The sequence below is a fragment of the Salmo trutta genome, chromosome 23, assembly GCF_901001165.1.
Source record: "Salmo trutta chromosome 23, fSalTru1.1, whole genome shotgun sequence".
Taxonomy (NCBI): Eukaryota; Metazoa; Chordata; class Actinopteri; order Salmoniformes; family Salmonidae; genus Salmo; species Salmo trutta.
The window spans coordinates 42,741,755-42,758,317 of NC_042979.1; the positions used below are offsets into that span (position 1 = coordinate 42,741,755).

The window sequence follows — 16,563 nt, forward strand, 5'->3', positions numbered from 1 at the left end:
TTGTTTGACACTGTTTTGGTTGCTACATTATTCCATATGTGTTATTTCATAGCTTTGATGTCTTCACTATTATTCTACAACGTAGAAAATAGTACAAATAAAGAAAACCCCTTGAATGAGTAGGTGTTCTAAAACATTTGACCGGTAGTGTATGTTAAGCATTTGGTTGACATTTGAGAAAACAAGAAATGGTAGTTATGCTGAGTTTATAAAAATGTACCTCTCCAATTGACTTTAGGAGCATCGACTGTCTGAGGCCCTCAGGAGGTATCCCATCCACCAGAACCAGTGAGTTCGGATCAGTCTGATTCTCTGTGCTCTGAGTCGGAGGGGGACCACCTTGAGGTAGGCTATACCTTCCTAAAGTGTTGAAAAGTACATATCTCCCATTTATAACACTGCACTAATCAATCAAATTTTCTCCCAGTAAAGTGTAACGTCTCTTCCTCCTACCCTGTTCCATTTAACTCTGATCCTGTTCTCCAGGACCTAGGAGTTCTGCCCAACACCCAGACGTGGATCCACCTGATGTCCTCCATTTCCAACCACCCTCCAACTTTCCATTACATCAGCTACTGTTATTGTAATGTTGTCATTATCTGCTAAGAAAGTTTTCTTGCTCTATCATACTGGGCACATAATACGTGAGATACACAGATTAACTAAAAACACTAGCACTACAAAGAGAGCAGCAGTGCCTGGAATTTGCAGTCTCGCTCTTCAAGTCCCCCTTCCAGAGACTTGCTTCCTGTTGAGAACAATTGACAGGCAGAACCTCCCACCCACACAGCAACCACCTCCTCTATATTCCACACACCAGAATTCTATGATTGCCATGTGAGTATATAACAATTTCCATGTGAGTATACAACAAAAATCTGTGAAATTAAATGAATGACACAACTGTACCAAAAACGATCAAAATGTATGTATTAAAATATTAAATATCGCCAGTTGGGTTTTCACAGCTGTTTCACAAAGTGTTCATTGTAAGTTGTAAGGTATCCTTTGATGGTATTTATTTGTTCCACATTATTCATTGCTGTATCCTAGGACTTACAATAGATACATATATATTCAACCATAAGGGTAATGAGCTGTGTGAGATAGAACAAAATGAATCATAATAGAGGATTAGTGAAATTCTATTATTTCAGTGTAGATAAGGGAAGGGCAGGTTCAAATAAAAACATGACAGCCAGACATGCCTGTGTATGAATCAAATGGATTTGGATATGAATGGAGTGGAAATTAGCTGACTTTGGGATCTCTAAGATAAGCAACTTTAATGTGTCAAGTAGTTTTCTTTGCCATTTCCGAAATATAGCAGCGTTTAAGACATGGATTTCATGTTGTAATGTTAACAAGGTACCCAAAAGTACTGTAGATCGAAGTAATGTTTCATTTTATTAGCCAAACAAAACTTGTTGCACCTAACAGTGAAATTGTCACGGAAATCAGCCTTGTTTGCATAGCGATGATGAAAAGAACGTCATTTAGGCTGTAATGATCTCCAAAATTCGAATCATTAGGTCATCCCAGCATTGATATAGCAACATACGCTAATGGTTTATCGAATGTCATTGTGACGCAGAGCAGGACACTTTTAGGCCAGGGACATGATTTGGCATGACAGGCCCAATTCAATAGTTATTAGTTTGGACTGTGCTGACATTTATTTGACCACTGAGGTTCCACCATTCAGTGGTGTTGCTTGGGTCAATTGTATTTTGATTGATAGCCGAGGTTACAAAAGATGTTTATCACCAGGCCGAACCTATGAGTCTGAACACTAACAATGCATGCTCGAGGCAGCCAGCAGCAACAGGCTGTGCCATTGGTTGGTAATAGGGGCTAGGAAGGCATACATTATTAGATTCTCTGCAGTGTTGCCAACTCCTCAGTAAGGAAAGTAGCTATTGGCTGTCCTAAATGTCGCTAGAAGTCGCTAAATGACATCATCACCTAATTTGCATAATTGGCCATGTGCATGTGATTGTGATGGACGCTGTAGGAGAGAGGAATAAAGTTGTGGGAGAGACAAAATGTGAGTAAAAAACACCCTAAATATGTTTAGAGCTACAAATGAGCAAGCTGCAGAGTGGCACACACAGCGAACAAGAACCAGATATTTGAGGCCCTACTCCTCCTTCAGCACTTTATGGACCCCATTGTTCATATCCGTCATAACAGAGGCATTGTCAGTCCCTATCCCCAGGAGTTTCTCTTTTTTAAGACAACACTTATCGAGGAAAGCCACAACAGCACGGGGCTATAGATTTGGCATCTCCTCCCTCCAACTCAACATGCCCCAGAAATGTTGATACAATTGTCTGCTTGGTGTCACTAAAGTACCTTATCACAACCCCCAGGTACTTAGAAACACTTACATCCGTGGACTCATCGAGGAGGAGGCTGAAACGCTGGTCACCCACATCTGCGACCAACTTTTTCAGAAAGTATGGTGCTAGAACACCATTAATCATTTCCGTGCACTTTGTCCTGTGCATTTTGAAGTGGGTAGCAGCAGTGGAGTCTGAGAAAGCAGCTCTACATGCTTCTCCAATGTGATCACATGCCAGCATGGAATAAACAGTGTTCAGCGATAGCTAATGCCATGGTGACCTCAGCCTTTTTTGCACAGTCAATTTTTTTAACCACATATGGCAGCTTGTTTTGGGTGGAACTGTTATAAGGCTTTGCCTTTTGAGTATGTTTTTGAGTTGTCATGTGTTTTTTTACATCACTAAGTTTGGCGTAGAAATCAGCTATATTTTTGAGTGTACAGTTTAGACTGAGACATGATGAGCTAGCCAGCTAGATGTTTAGCTTATGTCACAGAGAGGCACACACACAGTGGACAAGGTGAGTAAGTGACTGAGGCTGTGTGAGTCAAATGCAGTGATTTATTTTTGTGCAGTGATTTATTTTAAGCAAAGAACATTTTTACATTTACATCCTGCCCTGAATGTAAGCCAGGGCGGGATCAGCCAGCGGCGGCTTCCTGCATGCGCGATTCATTTGCAGTCTGGACGTGGAGGGGTGAACATCTCCTGCTCTGACTGCAGCTGGGAGGGACTGCTGTGCGAGGACTGGGCCGCCTGTGAGTGCTTTGGGACTGGGGTGGGGCCCACGGCAGCACCCGCTGCTCGTTGAGAAGAGTAAGAACAATACGTGCTTTCACGTCAGAGTCTCCAAAAGTCTCCAATAACACCAGAAAAAGTCGCTAGATTTGTCGCTAGTTGATTTTTTTGAAAATGTGTCGCTAGAGGGGTCTAAATACTCGCTAAATATAGCGACAGAGTCGCTAAGTTGGCAACAATGCCCAGACGTAGCACTGTGGTGTGGTTGCTAACCTCATCCTGATGCTGTTCTGAGAGTAAAAGCTCTGATGCAGCAGATGGATTGAGATTTACCCCCAAAAACGTAGAAAGTTTTTAATAAGATACCTTTGCTTTTAATAGTAAACAGAGATAGTCCATAATCCCAATTGAAAATTGGACTTGTCAGATTTGTTCAACTCTATTCTAAAGAGTATTTTATTTGTTAAAGCCTATTCGATGCAGTGCTCCATTTCGTCAGCCAAGGCCTTAAAGGCCCTTACTTTAAAATGTGAACTTCAAAGGATTCGTTATGAAAATGCAAACAGAAGTCATTTGTATTCAATTGTAAGAAAAAAAACTACATTTTTTTCACTTTCATCGTAAGAATGGCTACTGGGCTAATAAATGAGCTGACACTGCTGCTGGTAAACTGAATTTACAGAACTGGAACTGTCTACAAGTTCTCTAATGTGATGTCAATGTGAAGGAAGTGCTAAAATGGTGAAAAGATTTGATTATGTGTGTCCCAAATGGCACCCTATTCCACTAAGTATATATAGTGCCTGAGCCCTATTCGTAGTAGAGCCCTATTCGTAGTAGTGCACTATATAGGGAATAGAGTGCCATTTTGGAAGCAAATTATGAAAACAATCCTCAACACTAAGTGAAGGCAGTCAAAGCCAGTGGTGGTAAGACTACTGTTATGTCTTCCCATCTTCCATGAACTGCTGCTGAACACTGATCCGAGATCAGTTGTTGTCATTTTACATCACAATGGTTGGCTTACAGTAAAGCTGTTCCTGGATCTGCATTTTGAAGCAACTTGCAGAACATAAATCTTGTCTGAGTTGCTTTATTAGTATTGGCCCTGTACTGTCTTGCCCCCCCGTACCATCTTGCTCCCCCTGTTCTGTCTTGCCCCCCCTGTTCTGTCTTGCCCCCGCGTAATGTCTTGCCCCCGTACTGTCTTGCCCCCCTGTACCGTCTTGCCCCCCCCTACTGTCTTGCCCACCCTGTACTGTCTTGCCCCCCTGTACTGTCTTGCCCACCCTGTACTGTCTGGCCCCCTGTACTGTCTTGCCCCCCTGTACTGTCTTGCCACCCTGTACTGTCTTGCCCCCCGTACTGTCTTGCCCCCCTGTACTCTCTTGCCCACCCGTACTGTCTTTCCCCCTGTACTGTCTTGCCCCCCTGTACTGTCTTGCCCCCCGTACTGTCTTGCCCCCCGTACTGTCTTGCCTCTTGTACTGTCTTCCCCCATGTACTGTCTTACCCCTCTGTACTATCTTGCCCCCCCATACTCTCTTGCCCCCACCTGTACTGTCTTTCCCCCCGTACTGTCTTCCCCCATGTACTGTCTTGCCCCCCGTACTCTCTTGCCCCCCCGTACTGTCTTGCCCCTCTCCTGTACTGTCTTGCCCCCCCATAATCTCTTGCCCCCACCTGTACTGTCTTGCCCCCCCGTACTGTCTTGCCCCCCTGTACTGTCTGCCCCTCCGTACTGTCTTGCCCCCCCGTACTCTCTTGCCCCCTTGTACTGTATTTCCCCCCTACTATCTTGCCCCTCCTGTACTGTCTTGCCCCCCCTACCCATCTTATCATCTGTTGTCCTTTTGTTTCACTTCATGTTTTTCTGTCAGTGTCTGTAAGTCTGTTGCTTTGTTTCTCTGTCGTTTGTGTTTTTATTATTTTAATTTGTAAAGTGTGTTGAGACATTGTATGAATGCACTTTAAAAGAATTGTGATTTGATTTGTGTAAAAGTTGCTTAAGAGTATGTAATCAGTAGCATTAACGTTCTTCCAGTCCGTTTGGATGATTTGAAACTATCATGCTTTAGGATACACACTTTTTGTATCTTTAGTATTACATTTAAAGTACTTTGTTAGCTGTAAACATATATAAGTAGCATAGTATATAGTACTCTTATATAGCTGTAAATATATATAAGTATATTATATAGTACTCTTAAATAGCTGTAAACATATATAAGTGTATTATACAGCTGTAAACATATATAAGTAGTATATTATATAGTACTCTTACATAGCTGTAAACATATATAAGTATATTATATAGCTGTAAACATATATACAGTACCAGTCAAAAGTTTGGAGACACCTACTTATTCAAGGGTTTTTCTTTATTTTTACTATTTTCTACATTGTAGAATAATAGTGAAGACATTATTATATTTGAGATTCTTCAAAGTAGCCACCCTTTGCCTTGATGATAGCTTTGCACACTCTTGGCATTCTCTCAACCATGAAGTAGTCACCTGGAATGCATTTCAATTAACAGGTGGGCCTTGTTAAAAGTTAATTTGTGGAATTTCTTTCCTTCTCAATGCGTTTCAGCCAATCAGTTGTATTGTGACAAGGTAGGGGCGATAGACAGAAGTTAGCCTTATTTGGGAAAAGACCAAGTCCATATTATGGCAAGAACAGCTCAAATAAGCAAAGAGAAACAACAGTCCATCATTACTTTAAGACATGAAGGTCAGTCAATACGGAAAATTTCAAGAACTGAAAGTTTCTTCAAGTGCAGTCGCTAAAACCATCAAGCGATATGAAGAAACTGGCTCTCATGACCGCCACAGGAAGGGAAGTCCCAGAGATACCTCTGCTGCAGAGGATAAGTTAATTAGAATTAACTGCACCTCAAATTGCAGCCCAAATAAATGCTTCACAGAGTTCAAGTAACAGACACATCTCAACATAAACTGTTCAGAGGAGACTGTGAATCAGTCCTTCATGGTTGAATTACTGCAAAGAAACCACTACTAAAGGACACCAATAAGAAGAAGAGACTTGCTTGGGCCAAGAAACGAGCAATGGACATGATGAGTCCAAATTTGAGATTTTTGGTTCCAACCGCCGTGTCTTTGTGAGATGCAGAGTAGGTGTGGTTCCCATCGTTAAGCATGGAGGAGGAGGTGTTATGGTGTGGGAGTGCTTTGCTGGGTGACACTGTCGGTGATTGATTTAGATTTCAAGGCACACTTCATCAGCATGGCTACCACAGAATTCTGCAGCGATATGCCATCCCATCTGGTTTGCGCTTAGTGGGACTATCATTTGTTTTTCAACAGGACAATGACCCAACACACCTCCAGGCTGTGTAAGTGCTATTTGACCAAGAAGGAGAGTGATGGAGTGCTGCATCAGATGACCTGGCCTCCACAATCAACCGACCTCATAGTTTGGGATGAGTTGGAAAAGCAGCCAAGTGCTCAGCGTATGTGGCAACTCCTTCAAGACTGTTGGAAAAGCATTTCAGGTGAAGCTGGTTTTAAAATGTTTTATTTTTTAACCTTTATTTAACTAGGCAAGTCAGTTAAGAATAAATGCTTATTTACAATGACGCCCTACTTGTAAATCCCCCGAGGCCAAACCCTCCCTTAACCCAGACGACGCTGGGCCAATTGTGCGCCGCCCTATGGGACTTCCGATAACGGCCGGTTGTGATACAGCCGGGATCGAACCTGGGTCTGTAGTGACACCTCTAGCTAGACCGCTGTGCCACTAGGTAGCCCAATAGTGTGCAAAGCGATCATCAAGGCAAAGGGTGGTTACTTTGAAGAATCTCAAATATAAAATATATTTTGATTTGTTGAACACTTTTTTGGTTACTCAATGATTCCATATGTGTTATTTCATAGTTTTGATGTCTTCACTATTATTCTACAATGTAGAAAAGAGTCAAAATAAAGAAAAACCGTTGAATGAGTAGGTGTATCCAAACTTTTGACTGATACTGTAAGTATATTATATAGTACTCTTATATAGCTGTAAACATATATAAGTGTATAATAGATGAATGCAAGTTGTTTCAAGATGGTCATTCTGTTTGCTATCACATTACTGTGTGTGTGTGTGTGTGTGTGTGTGTGTGTGTGTGTGTGTGTGTGTGTGTGTGTGTGTGTGTGTTGTGTGTGTGTGTGAGTGTATGTGTGTGTGAGTGTATGTGTGTGTGAGTGTATGTGTGTGTGTGTGTGTGTGTGTGTGTGTGTGTGTGTGTGTGTGTGTGTGTGTGTGTGTGTGTCTGTGTGTGTCTGTGTGTGAGTGTGAGTGTGTGTGTGTGTGTGTGTGTGTGTGAATGTTATGATCAATCCACCACAAGATGGCACTCCTCTCTTGTTTCAGTATCAGACAAGCACGTTACTGGGTTGTCAGGGAGATTTGATGAACTACTATAAAATAGTATTGCGCTGTCGTATTTGCTCATGTTAAACGCTTTTTCCGTCTATTTACGCAATTGTTTACAATGGCGTAATTCATGAACAACAGTAGGCTGAAGGTTGGGATGTGAGTTGGCAGCGGTGTCTGTAGCGCAAAAGAAGGGCGATGTCTTTGCTCACAGCGTGGCAAGGGTTGACTAGATTCTGTTAATAATTTACTTAGATGATGGGGGACTGGGGAGAAATATGAAGCTAGAGTTTATTTTTCCACTTCCTATGTCCAAAAAGATCTTGTCTCCCCCAGAGACAGAGATACTGATGATTCATCTCCAATATTTATTTTCTCCAATATAATATTGTATCACACTGTTTATTGGAAACTCAATAATTTCCAAGAATATGAAGTATTTATGATTTGCTATATATCTTCTCTTTTGTCTCCCTCCCTCTCTCTATCTATGTGTTGCACCTGTGTGTGTGTGCGTGCGTGCACATGTGTGTGTATGTGCGTGTGTGTGTGTGTGTGTGTGTGTGTGTGTGTGTGTGTGTGTGTGTGTGTGTGTGTGTGTGTGTGTGTGTGTGTGCGCATTAGCACTGTGGTATATCACAACTGGCAAAGTCTCAATTCTCTCTCACTCACATGAATTCCCTGTAGCAGGAAGTATTATTGCTGGGAGGTTTGGTAGCATCCTGCCCAATTGAGTCTCATTAAGATATGATTGCCTTGTCTTCTCTGTTTTGATAAAGTGATATCCAGTGTGTGTCGTCATAGGACCAGCTGCATAGCACAGAGAGGATGGAGAAACATCCAAATCACAAGGAATAGGTTGCATCCCAAATGGGCTTTGGTCAAAAGTAGTGCTCTATATAGGGAATAGGGTGCCATTTGGGATGCAGAAGAGAATTTTGACAGATGTAAACTGCATCTGCATAGCCATTTGGATATGATAGCAGTTTTATGCATTCGTGTCAAGCTATAGGAACAAAGATTGGTAGATTTAAAATGACTTGGCCCTCTAAAATGTCATAAATGACGTTGTTTTTCTAAATAGTTTTTTGTTGTTGTTGCTTTAAAGCGCTTTGAAATTCTTTATGTAATGTATAGCGCTATAAAAGTAGAATAAATGATTAGAAAACTGCCCCAGTCAGAACCAGTGGAGTGGTAGTTCATTAACTCCATGGTATACAGTTGTCTACTGTAGGGGATCTTGGTCCATTTGACTAGGGATCAATACTTTCAGGGCACTGATCGCAATCATTATTCATCAGGGGTCGTATGTATCAAGTGTCTCAGAAGTGCTGACCTAGGATCAGTTTTGCCTTTACACATAATGAATACTGGTAAGATTACATGGACAAGGGGAACCTGATCATAAATCAGCACTCCAACTCTGAGACGCTTTGTGAATACAGCCCCATAACTACTCATAATGGTGTTGAGGTTGAGGCCATCTCTTGTTCACCTGCACGAATGCACGCATACATCAATTGCATAAAAGTTTCATACACTACCCTATAAAGTGTCATACAAAAGTAATTGGTGGGTGAGCATTGCACACAGTTTCGTGAACTTGTTTTCCTTGCCACTGAAGACAATATGCTTTCTCTTTGTGGGAATTATGGCTCCATATTGTGTAAAACTAGTTTGTGACGATGTCTTGTAGCCAAAATGGTACACAAATAAAATAAAGGCTACAGGTAATTGCATTGATCCATGATCTGTTTATGATGTCACAGAGACAGTCTTCACTTAAACTCTACAGGTACGTGTAACATCACATTACAACAAACAGGTCTTGCAGTAAACAAGACTCACAACTGAACTCTCCAGAGTGTGGTTATTGTTTTTTTCTGTACTATCTCATTGCTTCTTACGTCATTTCCAGACTATTTAAGTTTTTTTTGTTGCTTTATTGTCCTGTTGGTGGTCATCAAGTTCAAGCCTCCAGATCTCGAGGCTGTCCAGGACACCCCATGGTGTCCAAACAATGGGCCAGCAACCCATCCCTGCAGGGGGGGCTTCTTTACTGACCTGGGCAATTTTGTCCTTGAGCTTTCAAACACTACAGCCAAGACCACTACTAAACCACCACACCACCAGAGAACAAGAGAGGGCCAGGAAACATATCACTCCAGCCCAGGAACCAGTCCCTACACACAGTATGTCCCATGAACCAGTCCCTACACCCAGTGTGACCCAGCAGGAACCAGTCCCTACACCCAGTGTGGCCCAGCAGGAACCAGTCCCTACACCCAGTATGGCCCAGGAACCAGTCCCTACACCCAGTGTGACCCAGCAGGAACCAGTCCCTACACCCAGTGTGACCCAGCAGGAACCAGTCCCTACACCCAGTGTGACCCAGCAGAAACCAGTCCCTACACCCAGTGTGGCCCAGGAACCAGTCCCTACACCCAGTGTGACCCAGCAGGAACCAGTCCCTACACCCAGTGTGACCCAGCAGGAACCAGTCCCTACACACAGTATGGCCCAGGAACCAGTCCCTACACCCAGTGTGACCCAGGAACCAGTCCTAACACCTAGTGTGGCCTAGCAAGAGACCAGGCCTTACTGGTAGTGTGGGATGAACAACACCAACCAGGTGAGAACCAGAGAGGCCATCATTCAGCCCCCAGATGGAAGATTGGCTCAGGACCCAACCAGGAACTGCTCCCACCTTTGGTTCAGGAAACTGACCATCCATGTGGACATCATCCCTATGCTGGGTTATTTTGTCAAAAGACTGACCATCGCAATAAGGCACCAACACAACGAGAGAACCAGGGAGGCCCTGGAAGCAAATGGAACAAATACATTTCATGAAAGACCTCTGGCCCAGGAACCTATGGCCCAGGAATCTCTGGCCCAGGAACCTCTGGTCCGGGTGGAAGACAGTGGGTGGAAGGCTTCTTGGAATTGCCTGCTGGGGGCCTTATGTCTTTTGATGATCACCCTCAAGAGACCTCTACAGGTATGTTGTTGAAAGAGCACTGTCAGTCGAGGACATTTCTGAACTACAAATAATAATTACATTAGCATCACTATAATGGTATACATGGGTATTAACAGAAGCATTATCTTTGGATTGAAGCTTAACTTTTGATAATAATTTCTGGTTTCCTCTCCTTAGACTGTCAAGAATGCCCGGTGTCAGTCAAAGAGGATCAAAGACCATTGATGTCCTCCTTGTACTGTTGTCGTAAATCGTGATCAGAATTTCTGACCAAAAAATTGTAATGAATACAGCTGGCTGTCGAAACTTTAGTCATTCATTAATAAATGCATTGCATCGGAGCGATAAAATATGTGACTTTTTTTCTTTCTGTCATAAAAGTATATTCTGGTTATGGATAAATTATAATAAAACAATTACATCCTGATAAAGTCTCAATTTTACTGTATTTATTTTTTTTTTAACCCAAGTAGTTGTTTTTTAAATCTTAAGTAGAGCATCAATAGTATAAAAGTATTCAATGTCCAATAAAGTTTCATACAAAACCTACCCCACCCCCAAGTTTCATACAAAACCTACCCCACCCCCCAAGTTTCATACAAAACCTACCCCATCCCCCAAGTTTCATACAAAACCTACCCCACCCCCCAAGTTTCATACAAAACCTACCCCATCCCCCAAGTTTCATACAAAACCTACCCCATCCGCCAAGTTTCATACAAAACCTACCCCATCCCCCAAGTTTCATACAAAACCTACCCCACCCCCCAAGTTTCATACAAAACCTACCCCACCCCCCCAAGTTTCATACAAAACCTACCCCATCCCCCAAGTTTCATACAAAACCTACCCCACCCCCCAAGTTTCATACAAAAGCTACCCCCCCCAAGTTTCATACAAACCTACCCCATCCCCCAAGTTTCATACAAAACCTACCCCACCCCCCAAGTTTCATACAATATCCCATGAGATTTCACTTCTACTTGCAAATGGAAAGCACACAGGTGAATAAGGTCCAACTGAAGGCCTGTCATCCTGCAGACCTTTGTCCGCACACAGTCTCTTTAGTCCTCTGTTTATCCCCTCTACTGTCACTCAGTGGACACTGTTTCTATTGCTAAGACACGGTCTCCCTGAGCACAACTCTCCCAGACAATCCTGACAACAGCATTTTCATAGAAAATCCACTGGGATATGCTTCAAAACACACAAGGCTTTTGAAGAGCGGGTGAAAGTGGGGTTTATGTGAAATATGAGGGACCTGTTACTGAAAGAAGAAGAACTTGAAATCCACTATAATGATAGTGATCCATTTTGAAATCATTTTGAAAATTCTGCTGTTGGAATTGTGAAGTAGACTTAGGTTTCAAATCATGTTTAAAAATGTATATACTGTTCAATCACAGACAGAAGAAGCAACAGTTAGTTAGTTACCAGTGACTTTGGTTTGATGATAGGCTAGGCCTACTAATCAATTTTGGGAGAACAAAAAAAAACAACAACAGACATCTGGGGGGAAAAACTGACAAGTTAATTATGGAAATAAATTGCAGTAAAACGTTGCAAGGGTCATATTGCGAGGCACAGCTGTGATTGTATCATCTTGCATACAATTGTACAGTTACTTCACATCGATCTATTTACATCGATTGCTTTGGTCTACTCCATACTGCTGGTGTGGTCGTGGAAATACGTGACAGACTGAACGTTGTTTAGCGGGGGACTAGAATGTGATGTGTACAGGTAAAATGTAATTTCAAATATTGTTTACAATGTAATGACAGATTCATATTTAACTATGGAATGTGTGTCAGATGTGGAAAAAAACACGTCTTTGATAGATACAAAAGTTGAGTTTCGACATGTTCTCACTCACGTCGTCAAAGATTGTCAGAAAAAGTTTACACGTTATGATTAGCTAGATACCTAGCTAACGTTAGCTAGCTAAAGTTACTTGGCTTGAAGGTACAGCTAGCTGAAGTCAACCATCATCAAGGTGACATTTTAAAATGTAAAGTAAATATTCTAGGCATCTGTCTTATCTAGCTAGCTAACTACACTTCTTGTGTTTTTGCATGTTAAGTAATTTGGCTAGCACAAACTCTCTAGTAAATTAGCTAGCAACCTGTTATTAGCTAACGTTAGCTAGATTGACTAAGTTCAATACGCAATGGCTTCTCTATCTATCTAGTTTGTATATTGGCCTTGCTTTGGGTTAGTGTTTCAGACTAGCAGGGTGTCATCTGTTGCTGGTGGTTGGACATTGATGAGGTCCGTCAGTGTGTGTGTGTGTGTGTGTGTGTGTGTGTGTGAGAGTGAGTGAGTGAGCACGTTATCTTCTTGCTTGCACATTTTGAATAATAAAATACTAGACTGTGTCTCAAGAAGGTCTGCATTGAAGACACTCACACAAGGATGCGAGAGTATATTATTGTACTATAAAGTGCTTAGTTAACAACATGTACGTACCCATGTTTTATTTGTCTGTGTCTGAACGCCTTGTTTACGCGGCTGCTACTCTCTGTTATTATCTATGTATAGTCACTTTAACTACCTACATGTACACTACCGTTCAAAAGTTTGGGGTCGCTTAGAAATGTCCTTGTTTTTTAAAAGAAAAGCTATTTTTTTTGTCCATTAAAATAACACCAAATTGATCAGAAATACAGTGTAGACATTGTTAATGTTGTAAATGAATATTGCAGCTGGAAACGGCTGATTTTTTATGGAATATCTACATAGGCGTACAGAGGCCCATTATCAGCAACCATCACTCCTGTGTTCCAATGGCACGTTGTGTTAGCTAATCCAAGTTTATCATTTTAAAAGGCTAATTGATCATTAGAAAACCCTTCTGCAATTGTTAGCACAGCTGAAAACTGTTGTCCTGATTAAAGAAGCAATAAAACTGGCCTTCTTTAGACTAGTTGAGTATCTGGAGCATCAGCATTTGTGGTTTTGATTACAGGCTCAAAATGGCCATAAACAAAGACTTTCTTCTGAAACTCGTCAATCTATTCATGTTCTGAGGAATGAAGGCTATTCCATGCGAGAAATTGCCAAGAAACTGAAGATCTCGTACAACGCTGTGTACGACTCCCTTCACCGAACAGTGAAAACTGTCTCTAACCAGAATAGAAAGAGGAGTGGGAGGCCCCGGTGCACAACTGAGCAAGAGGACAAGTACATTAGAGTGTCTAGTTTGAGAAACAGACGCCTCACAAGTCCTTAACTGGCATCTTCATTAAATTGCACCCGCAAAACACCAGTCTCAACGTCAACAGTGAAGAGGCGACTCCGGGTGCTGGCCTACTATTTTTTTTATTTAGCCTTTATTTAACTAGGCAAGTCAGTTAAGAACAAATTCTTATTTACAATGACGGCCTAGGAACAGTGGGTTAACTGCCTTGTTCATGGTCAGAATGACAGAATTCTAACTTGTCAGCTCGGGGATTCAATCTAGCAACCTTTCGGTTACAAGTCCCAACACTCAAACCACTAGGCTACCTGCCGCCCTCTAGGCAGTTGCAAAGAAAAAGCCGTATCTCAGACTGGCCAACAAATATAAAAGATTAAGATGGGCAAAATAACACACACACTGGACAGAGGAAGATTGGAAAAAAGTGTTATGGACAGACAAATCTAAGTTTGAGGTGTTCGGATCACAAAGAAGAACATTTGTGAGACGCAGACAAAAATGAAAAGATGCTGGAGGAGTGCTTGACGCCATCTGTCAAGCATGGTGGAGGCAATGTGATGGTCTGGGGTGCTTTGGTGGTGGTAAAGTGGGATATTTGTACAGGGTATAAAGGGATCTTGAAGAAGGAAGGCTATCACTCCATTTTTCAACGCCATGCCATACCCTGTGGACGGTGCTTAATTGGAGCCAATTTCCTCCTACAACAGGACAATGACCCAAAGCACAGCTCCGAACTATTTAGGGAAGAAGCAGTCAGCTGGTATTCTGTCTATAATGGAGTGGCCAGCACAGTAACCGGATCTCAACCCTATTGAGCTGTTGTGGAAGCAGCTTGACCGTATGGTACGTAAGAAGTGCCCATCAAGCCAATCCAATTTGTTGGAGGTGCTTCAGGAAGCATGGTGTGAAATCTCTTCAGATTACCTCAACAAATTGAAATAAAATGCCAAAAGTCTACAAGGCTATAATTTCTGCAAATTGAGGATTCTTTGGCAAAAGCAAAGTTTGAAGGACACAATTATTGTTTCAATGAAAAATCATTATTTATAACCTTGTCATCGTCTTGACTATATTTCCTATTCATTTTTTCAACTCATTTCATGTATGTTTTCATGGGAAACAAGGACATTTCTTTGTGACCCCAAACTTTTGAACGGTAGTGTACATATTACCTCAATTACCTCGACTAACAGATGCTTCAGCTTTATAGTAACTTTGTAACTTGCCTTGGTTCCCTCTTCTGTGTTTTACTGAGCTTTTGGAATGTAAAGGGGCATTTTGTAGTTGCTACATCCATTTTTGGATTTATAAATTAATGATATGTACCCATTGATTCTTGAAGAATATAATTTATAAGTGTCTCCGTGAGTTTAGTTCAGCTGTTATACCCCATCAGAACCCAAAATATAAGCTTGTAAATAATGAAAATGTTAACAAACAGCCTCTAAACATGATTAAAACTATAATGTTGATATCATGTATGGCCAAGCCTTGCATCCATAGCTCTGTCTATACATTTGAGAGTGATTCAATTTCTCCAGCCCCATCCCTCAGCTTTTTACCCAAACAGGGTTGGGGAGGCCGTTTTATTGTTTCTACTGCTGATTGTCGCTTTAAGACAAAAAGAGCAGGGGCATGAACATTAGTCTATGGACTGAACATTTAGTCTATGGACTGAACATTAATATAGTGTTTTAGTAATTGCTTTGTTGTCTAATTGCATAAAGAAATGGAGTTGTAGTTTTCATTACTACACGAGGATAAAGAACTGTCTTTATTAATGTTGTGCAAAAACCGCGCAACGCCTTTACTATGCAATTAAAATGCAATTAGGCTTCTACTACTAAAATGTGTCAAAAAAACGACTTGCTACTAATATACAAAGTTACTACACAGGTATAAGAACTTATGTATAAAGCGTTATCCAATTTTCTGTAGAGGTTGATAAGTCCTGTTTTTAATGTGTGTGGCTTGGATAATTGTTTATATTATTGACAAATAACAAAACAAAGTTTCTCCTTAGAATAATATTCCTCTTGCTAATCAAATGAAGGATGGAATTGGTGTCTCTGAATGGTTGCTATACAGCTCAGCCGATTTGAAATCTAAATATCTTTATCTGTGGTAGAATAATATACAGTGTCTATTGTCCATCTGCCTGATTTGATTATTTTGGACAATCGAGTAAAATAGGCTACTTGTTATGTTGCCTTTAATGGAAACCATGGCTTCTACTGACTTACCTAGTTAAATAAAAAATGTAATAAAATTGTATGTTGGCCTTAAAACCAACATTGAACACGAGTGCAGTTGAACACAAATGTTTATTAAGCGTCATCTTCATTATGTGCATTTATCCGTTATATTCATCAGGACAGTCAATACAGTATTCTCTGCAAAAGCTTCACAATTCCTCAACCCACACCAGTGTCACTGTTAGGAAATGCATTGAATAGCAAATCCAACAGAGATTTGCCACAATGGACGCCTCCATTTCAAATTAGACTGAGCTTTCGTGAGGATTCATTATAATGTTAATCGCCCTGCTGCCCTCTCTCTCTCTCTCTCTCTCTCTCTCTCTCTCTCTCTCTCTCTGTCATGAATCTGCTATCATATTAGGATTTGACCATTTAATTAAAATAAAAAGTTGACACTGACATTATGAAGAACCCATTTGAACGTGATGTGAAAAACAATTCTAGGCTATAACCCGTTAATAAGTTCCAACTCTTCCAAAACCGTCTAGCCTGTATTATTGCCTAATGCTTACGGCACAGATCTTGTTATAGGGTATATCTAGGAAGTCAAGGCATGGCTCTGGTGGCTCAAGCTCCATGGTTGCTCTGACAATTAAAAGGGCTTGACTGTGTCAGCGCATGGAAACGGTTACCATAGTTTCCTCTGTAGCCAGT

General features: G+C 41.4%; 1 protein-coding gene across 3 annotated transcripts in view; it reads left to right on the forward strand.

The window, feature by feature from the left end:
- The first annotated feature begins 12,100 nt into the window (after positions 1 to 12,100).
- pam (peptidylglycine alpha-amidating monooxygenase) overlaps positions 12,101 to 16,563 on the forward strand; it is a 144,978-nt gene continuing 140,515 nt past the window's right edge. For 2 of the 3 annotated variants that reach the window (XM_029710422.1, XM_029710423.1), the window contains exon 1: positions 12,101 to 12,195. The gene's annotated coding sequence lies outside the window, so the exon portion shown is untranslated. The remainder of the gene's footprint in view (positions 12,196 to 16,563) is intronic. The other variant, XM_029710425.1, reaches the window with a different exon arrangement.